Source organism: Pinus tabuliformis, chromosome 1_1 (assembly GCF_031772625.1).
Source record: "Pinus tabuliformis cultivar Carrire ecotype Pingquan chromosome 1_1, CPIR1, whole genome shotgun sequence".
NCBI lineage: Eukaryota > Viridiplantae > Streptophyta > Pinopsida > Pinales > Pinaceae > Pinus > Pinus tabuliformis.
The window spans coordinates 84721982-84730815 of NC_142297.1; the positions used below are offsets into that span (position 1 = coordinate 84721982).

General features: G+C 36.8%; 1 pseudogene; it reads left to right on the forward strand.

Moving 5' to 3' along the window:
* The first annotated feature begins 4040 nt into the window (after positions 1-4040).
* LOC149211745 (putative protein phosphatase 2C 53 pseudogene) lies at positions 4041-5697 on the forward strand (annotated as a pseudogene).
* The last annotated feature ends 3137 nt before the right edge of the window (positions 5698-8834 follow it).

An 8834-nucleotide genomic window follows, 5' to 3' on the forward strand; every position in this document is an offset into this window, starting at 1 on the left:
TGACATTTTTCCTTGCTACAGAAAGTAGCATTCCTATTGCATATGTGTATTGGCCACCAAATATCACTTTATAGGTGTCTAACAATGGTAATGCACAATATAATTCATCAAAGTAGTTAGCATTACTGTAAAATTTGATTTTATATCTCTAAGTGATTCTGATAAAAGCTTTCCGTTACAACCATGCTAGTAAGCTTGGATGCATTAGATCATAAGTTTTTGAACCAATCTCATCAACTAATGTTTCAAGAGTCAAATTACAGTGAGAGCCATTTTCAAACTGATAAAACCTTTTGATTCTTTAGTTAAACTTTGATTGAGAATATTTCATGGTTATCTCCACCCTCTTTTGGCTACTACAATGTGGTGAAAACTATGGCTTCATCTAGATAAGAGGTGATTTCTACACTTCTTCTTTTATCTTGGTAGCTTCTCTTGCTTCTTCTTGGAATTTAGCCACTTTGGATGCAATTTCAAATGAGTTTCCTGACACTTCTTTTATATGTTCCCATCCAAATGAGAATGTTTGCAATTCCTGTTAGATTTTCTTATTTTTCCAATTATGGCTACCAATTCTCAAATTCATTAGATGAGCACCTGCACTTATCCCTCCAAATTAACATATTGTTGTTTTTCTAATTTTTCATTGTCATACTTCATAAGAGATCATCATTAACCTACACCTACCCTATTATTAAACCTTATTATTAACCTTCATTAATCTTGTTAATCTCATAAAAATATGTTACATAAAACTACTCCCATTTTTGTTTTCTCTGCTCGCAACGGCAAAACAATTTTTTGTGGAATTAAAAACAATTTCTACAACTTCCTCAAAATTATGGAATTGTTCTCATAACCAATACGGATTCAAGCACTAAATTCACGATGAATAATTACGCCGATAAACATGATATATATTAGATTTGGGGTTTAGGAATTTCAATTCTTTATAAATTAAAAATTGTTTGGATGGTCTGAATTTCTTATACTCCAAATACTATTTGTCTAAGTCACAATTGAACAGGTTAAATTAAAGGCTTGGAAAATGGTAGATCAATGTTTTCAGTTTCAAACCCAAAAATATGAAATTAAAAATATTTTTTCCACTTGTTACATGACCTCTTCCATTTCCTTTTGCAGGTGTTTCTCTTCTGCCACCTATTTCAATTTGGATTTCAATCCACACTTTCAATTCTGACTTCAATTTTGCAGTTATTGTCATTCCCACGACGCAATTTTGGTTTGTTACAATGCGATTAGTTGGAGTAAGGATGATATGGAATGAAAAATGTGAGAACATCCATTGAATAGGTGTTGTGCCATTGAATATTTATTTGCAAGGTGAAATGGTTGAATTTACAGAAGTTTTTAAATGATAAAAAATGAGGTATTTGTAGACACTTATGAGCTATTTTTTGCATGAAAAAGTGACATGCAAACCAAAATAAAATCAACAATATGCGCATTGCAGACATCAGAGTGAATTGTTAACTAGAAAATATATTTCCAAATTGTATAGTAAATCATTGGACAAACAAAGAATGCGAAATAAATTTAACAAAATTCGATTTGATTTGTGTGGAATGAAGTGGAATTGTGTTGCATAGAAGTTGGAGGGAGTTATTGGAGAAACATTTCAAGGAGTAGTTATTCCTATTTTGACAATGTATATCCGTGACGCAAGGACTGAAATATTGTAATTTAAGAGATTGACCATTGTGAGGGTGAATTTCATCAGTCTTTTCATTTAATATAGGCTAGGAAATTGTAACAGACACGGAGATAAAGGGAGACACTTCTTGTATATTCATTTATGGTGTTTGTGGCCAAATTAGTTCAACTTGATTCGGCCTTTCCAAGAGATAGGCTCCAACTACTTCTTTGATCTTCCTTGCTCTACTACCATGTTGAAGTTCAAGAGCAATCTATAACTTCTAATCATGATAATTATTTGAGATAGCATATTTATGTTTTCCATTATGTTTTTACTTCATTTATTAGGTTATCAAGAAATTATACAAATACAATGCACAAAGGATAAGAAGCACTATAAATTAGGTCAATGGATAAGGTGAAAACTACAACGGGAAAACTCAACAATCCTTTCTTTATAAAATGTTAGTTAAAAAGATAAATCCAAGTCATAAAAAAGTGGACCAACAAGTCTTCCAAGTGCCAAATCAACCCTCCATAACCAACAATAATCTCTCAGAAGTCTGTCACAATGTTATCCTAAAATTGCCACTAATCTTTTCCCATAAAACTACTCATAAAACATAGATAAGCCTCTCTTAAGAGCCCACATCACCAAAAAGACATATTACAATAACTCGCGTCAACAAAAAATAAATTTCCTCAGAAGTTTGCATTTCATAGAAGTACAGTGCCTTTTGTAGCTTGCATTTCATGGGAATATAATGCCTCTTTCATAAATTTACGTGCTTTAATTATTTGGAAAAAAGAATATATACGACCCACTAGAGAACATTATGATTTATCATCTAAATAGGGAGAACATTTGATAATTTAAAGAATTATTATGTGGTACTAACAAAGGTCTTGTATTTTCAAAGATATAATAGATTTCTTTAATATATATATATATATAAATTTTAGAAAAATAGCTGTGCAGAAGAACACTTTGTTATATAAGACTCCAAAAAAATTTATAGCAAGATTTTATCATTTAGATACTTGTAAGATGAACTAAAGGAAACATATGCATTATATTTTGGATGAAAAATAACATACCAATATTAGGAAAATTCAAAATTTACATAGTCTAAATAAAATTTATAAAATTAGAAAAGCCACTTCACTTTTCTATATTTCTTTTTTATACCAATATTCAAATTGATTAGCTAAGCACTTGTAATCCTTACTCCAAGTTATCATATTGTTGTTTTTCTAATTTTACATGAGACCATCATTAATTTATACCCACCCTATTAATAAATATTAATATTAATATTATTAAAATTTTTGATATAAATATAATTGTAAACCAAAATTATTTTGGTAAAAATCACACTAACATTTTTATTATTAATAAACTTTAATTATTATTATTAAACCTTATTAATAACCTTAGTGAATTAGCTTCGTGTAAATATGCTACATAAAATTACTCCCGTTTTTGTTCTTTCCGCTGGCAATGGCAAGAACTAAAAACACTTTGTACAGCTTCCTGAAAATTCTGGAAACGTTTTCATAACCAATACGGCTCACCAAGTACTAGATTCACGATCAGTAATAATATAATAAATCTTTCACTGATCGATATTATGTTATAGCGTTTCTAGACTTTGAGCGCGACTTTACAAGTAGACTTGGGACATAGTCATTGTTTTGGTAATACTAATACCTCTGGCAGATGTCGAAAGCCAACCCACGTGACCTTAGGACGAATAATCATCATGTCCCACGGCCCACTCGCTTGACTGTGGGATAATAACCATTCTGGCCACCCGCCTCGTATGTATTGCAGAGGCAAACCCCACCACCGCATATATATATAATTTTGCAGCAGCGCATGTGCTGATGAACGACGACCACATGTAGATGAGAAGCGACATGCCCAGTGGGGCCTTCTCTGGCTTTTCATGGATGGACGGCGGAGATGGACCGCGGGTTCCATTATCGTCCTCAAGACAGGTGGGGAAAACGGAAACAACTGGCGGCGCAAATGATACCGGTTTTTTTTTTACTGTGGATGAATTTAGACTCTTTTAGCATGTTCCAGAGAATAGGCGTTGGTATTACGGCGATAATTGACTGCACGTGCTGCATACTTGACTGGTAATACGCTGGTATTCCGGGGATAATTGACTATGAACATGCTGGATACTTTGCTATTATGGGGATAATTGACTGTGGACATGCTGATACTTTGCTATTATGGGGATATTTGACTGTGCACGTGCTGGATTCGGGTGACTAGACTTTTTCAAAATCTGTTTTGATATGAAACGATTGAAGCTATAAGAATGCAGGGATCCACTACGCCTATCAGTTTCGGAGCGACACATACAGCTGAATTGAAACGAGAGAAGGGATCACTTATTTATCACCGTTGCAGAGGTCCCGTGATAGGGCAACACCAAGGTATCAACAAAGTTCACAGGCAGAAACAGCAGTATCTAGAGATTGTTAACATGGCTTGCATTGTAGCAGTGAATTCTCCCTCGGTCTTCGGCTCCTGCATGTCCCCTACTGTATACAATTCTGGTATTGAGACATGGGCAGCTTCCCCCAGAAATCCTGGTTTCCAGACGCCCAGGAGCAGCGGCATCCACGCAAATTTTGTGGGGTCTCCGCTGAGGCCTGTTTTGACCATCAGAGACGAGAATATGCTGTGGATCGAGAGCAGGAAGAACCCGGAACACAAACATTTCTCTTCCTGTGTCAATGTCCCGGAGGATAATGGTTTGATTGCCAGCAAGTGCCCTTTGCCTCCTCTCAAAAGGAAACGGCCGCAGAAGCTGGATATTCCGCTGCAGCTGTCGGGCCTAAACGCGCCATGTCCGGCAGTGGAGCAGCCGGAGGAGGTGAATGAGGAGGGTACTCATTATGCAGTTTCGCGCAAAAAAGGTCGGCGAGAATTCATGGAGGATACCCACAAAGCCATTGTCAATGTTCTCGGTGATTCCAGACAGGCCTTTTTTGGTGTGTTCGATGGTCATGGTGGTCGGAAAGCTGCGGCTTTCACTGCCGAAAATCTTGGGCAGAATATTGTGGACGCTATGCTTGGCATGGAAGATGAAACAGAAAACTCCCTTGAGCAGGCCGTTAGAGCTGGGTACTTAACAACAGATGCAGAATTTTTGAAGCAGGAGGTTGGCAGCGGTACTGCTTGCGTGACTGCTCTGATTAAAGGTGGTAACTTGGTGGTTTCCAATGCTGGGGATTGTCGAGCAGTTATGAGCAAAGAGGGCGCTGCTGAAGCCCTTACATGTGATCATCGGGCTGGAAGGGAGGACGAGCGACAACGGATAGAAAATTTGGGTGGAATTGTGGAGCTCCGCCATGGAGTTTGGCGAGTTCAAGGATCTCTGGCTGTATCTAGGGCAATAGGGGATTCGCACTTGAAAGAATGGGTAACTGCTGAACCAGAGACCAGAAAGATTAAAATTACATCTGATTGCGAGTTTTTAATTTTGGGTTCAGATGGGTTGTGGGATAAAGTCAGTAACCAAGAAGCAGTGGATATTGCCAGGCCTTTCTGCGTTGAAAAACATCCTAACTTGATACCGTTGGCAGGAGGCCCTATAGCTGCTTGCAAGAAGCTTGTAGAGGTAGCAGTAACCAGAAAATCTCAAGATGATATAAGTGTGATGATAGTACAACTCCAACGATTTTGCGTGAATGAGATTTAGAAAGTGTGAGATGAGCGGAGGGATGCCATCAAAAGAGTCGACTCACAAACATCTGAAGATGGGCGTTTCAGACGTTAAAACGACCACACCCTGTACGCTTGCTAATTAAGTAGTGGGAATGATGGGAGACAACCACATCCATTTTTGTACACTTCCGAAGAATACAGGATACAATCCCTTTTCCCCAATTACTCTCCTATTCAATTTTCTGATCATGCTTAAATTTTCCACAAACCGTCATAGAAACGTGTTTTCACCGTTATTCTTTAATTTCATTTTCCACCATCATGTTTAAATTTCTTAAAGCAGAGCCATAAGAATTTACTACTTTACTACTGCATTTGACATATACCTCTAACATCATATAATTATGAAAGTAATAATTATATGTTTTATGGTATGTCCAGTCAATCATCTTTGAAACTACTTCAAAAAGTCAATCTACTCTCAATTCTACTTTGAAACTACTTCAAATAAAGCAACTGGTGTTGAAGGGAGAAGAGTTAGAGTATAGAATAAGTTTTAGCCAGTATGATCCGTAATTGAGGGTCTTGGAGTCTACATAATTCACCAATATGGATCGTTAATGTGAATTCAAAGAAACTAGTGAATGAGGTAAAAAGATTACAATATGGAATCAGATTTAGTAAATATGATCTATAATCGAGGGACTTGCGAGTCCAAACAATCCATCAATATGGACCTTTAATGTCAAATAATGTTACTCCGTCCAACGAGTCCAAACAATTCATCAATATGGACCTTTAATGTGAGATAATGTTACTCCGTCTTTTGCAATTAGGGTTAAAATGGAATATATTTCATTAAATTAAATCACAAGTATTAAGACATTGTTTGAAATGGTCAAATTTATCTTCTTCTACGACCACTGAGTCACTGAGTTCTATCTTTAGAGAAATTAAATACCATGTTGTGAGAAAAATAATTTATTACAACATTGCCTATATATTTCACTTATGGTTTCTTGATCATACCAAGATAACAACAAAATTAATGAAAAACAAAATCATGGTTTAGATAAGGGATTTAATGTCTTATAGTAATAATAATCACTGTTAATGATTCCAAATAGTATAAAAATGAATCAAAATATGATTGTGTGCAAAATTGTTTAGTGTTTATTTTTAAAACAAGAATTATTGTGATTTTAAAAATATATTTGTTTCCTTTGTATATGTATATATAATTATCACACTATATAGGAAAATAGATTAAATGAGAGTGAAATAATGATCTTATAAACACAAAAACCATTACTTAAATGTTACCAAAATCTAAACAATGTAGTAACATGATTTAAGACATGAATATATGCTAGTATTTATAAAAAAATTCCAAAACAATGGTTAAAAACATTGAACTAAAAATGAGCACGGCCATATAACCACAATACATAGTTATTTACCCTTAAAACTCAACTCGGGGAAACCAATTTGGTATTGATGCAGGAGCATCTGGTCGACAGGGCGAAGACCGAGAAGGGGCAGACAAAGTTTCTGAAGAAGATTGGGAAAGATGAACAGTTCGACAAATGGACAGCAAGTCTGTCAGAGTTCTTATGTTTTATTTTGTTTCTTCCAAGGTCAACTACAGCATTTGATTCTGTTAGCTTAAATTTCTATTTATTTTGTTTTAACTATAGTAACAGGTCTTAATTAGAGTTGTTAAGAGACTGTAGTAACAGGTCTTAAGTTAGAGTTGTTAAGAATTAGATTAATATCAATAATCAATGTAAGCAGCAAACCCTTATGTAACAGAGGAAACAGGTAAACAAACAAATAGTCAAGTCACGTAAGTTGATAGTAACTGCCGAGCAACTGTAATGTAGTAACTACCAAGCAGTTATCTAACTGCTGAAACTATTGTATAAAAAGACAGATGAAATAACCCAGAGGGGTTCCGGAGCGAAGCATTGAAAAGAGAATAAGAAAAATACATTTTATTTCCTTCATCAAATGTTCAGTGCACAATTAAATACAAGATTGCAAGATTTATGTCCTCTATGATAGAATACGCATGCATACATATTTCTGTTCATTCAATTCATTGCAGACAAATACAGTAACATAGTTTCACGACCTCAAAAGAATACACATATATATATATTTTCTGTACATTCAACTCATTGCAGGCAAATACAGTAATCGAGTTTCACGACCCCAAAAGGAATACACATATCTATTTGCTGTATATTCAACTCATTGCAAGTAGACACAGTAACGGAGTATCACGACTCCAAAAGTCTCATGACCAGCCGAGACTGAGAGCGAGCATAAAGCGAGGAGAGACAAACAATAACGCAAGATACAGTCCACAGTCGAAACTGGTAAGCAACAACACTGAACTTAAATATATATTACATACCACTGTGTAATTACATTGCAGGTTTATAAAACTCCCATAACATGAAAGGACTGTGCAACGAGGATTCGTTGGTCCCGGCCACCAAATAAAAGAACTTACAGAAACCCTCCTAGCTACAGTTACGGGTCGATTGTGCAACGAGGATTCGTTGGAGCAAGCCATTAAACAAAAGCATTCACAGAAACCCTCCAAGCTACGGCTACGGGTTGGAATAACATAAAGACCAGACTCTACCACTATCTCGCATACAGACCACAGATGCAAGTAAATACAACAAAGACGAAGAACCACGGAAGAAACTAAGGTAAGAACAGAGCTACCCGGAAGACAAGCAGTCGAAGTCCCTGCAAAGCCACGGGACTGGTCACCTGCAACCACCACAGAAGAGCAACGTTAGGGTTCATAACCAAATCAAAACCCTCGCAACAGAAACAACGTCGTGAAGCTGTAAAGGAGTTGACAGAAAGTGAAACCCTTGTATGGCTGAGGAGCATAGCCATACCTGAAGTGAACCGAACCCATAAGCCGCAGAAACAAGGTGAAACCCTGACCACAGAGGGGCTGCGAGAGTTAACATCAGCTCGAGCAGAGGATAATGAAATATAGCAAGGAACAATCTCTTACCTGAAGACACAGTGCCGAACGTCGGACAAGAACTAGAGGCGGAGCCGAATACCTGAGCAAAACACAGAGAGCAAAGTGACGGAGTGAAAATGACCGAATAGGCGCGAACCGGCAGTGAAAAGGGAAAAGTGAAATTAGGGTTTGGTAATTTCGAGAAGAACAGGTGTCGCGGGAAGAGACCAAGTCAGTACCGTGGGTTGATTAATAATCACCTACCAAATAAATTGCAATCACACCATATCCAAAATCAAAATATCAGTGCAGGTCCACATAGGATTGGGCTAGTGTGGGACCACGTGGGTTGGGCCCCATCAATTGGCATCAGAGCCAGGTTTTTTTTTATATAGAGGAAGATGGCAGAAGGGCAAGCGCCAAGACGAGGACGTGGACGAGGTGCACGTAGAGGAGCAGATGAAGGATTGAGGGAACAGATTAGAGTTCTGACAG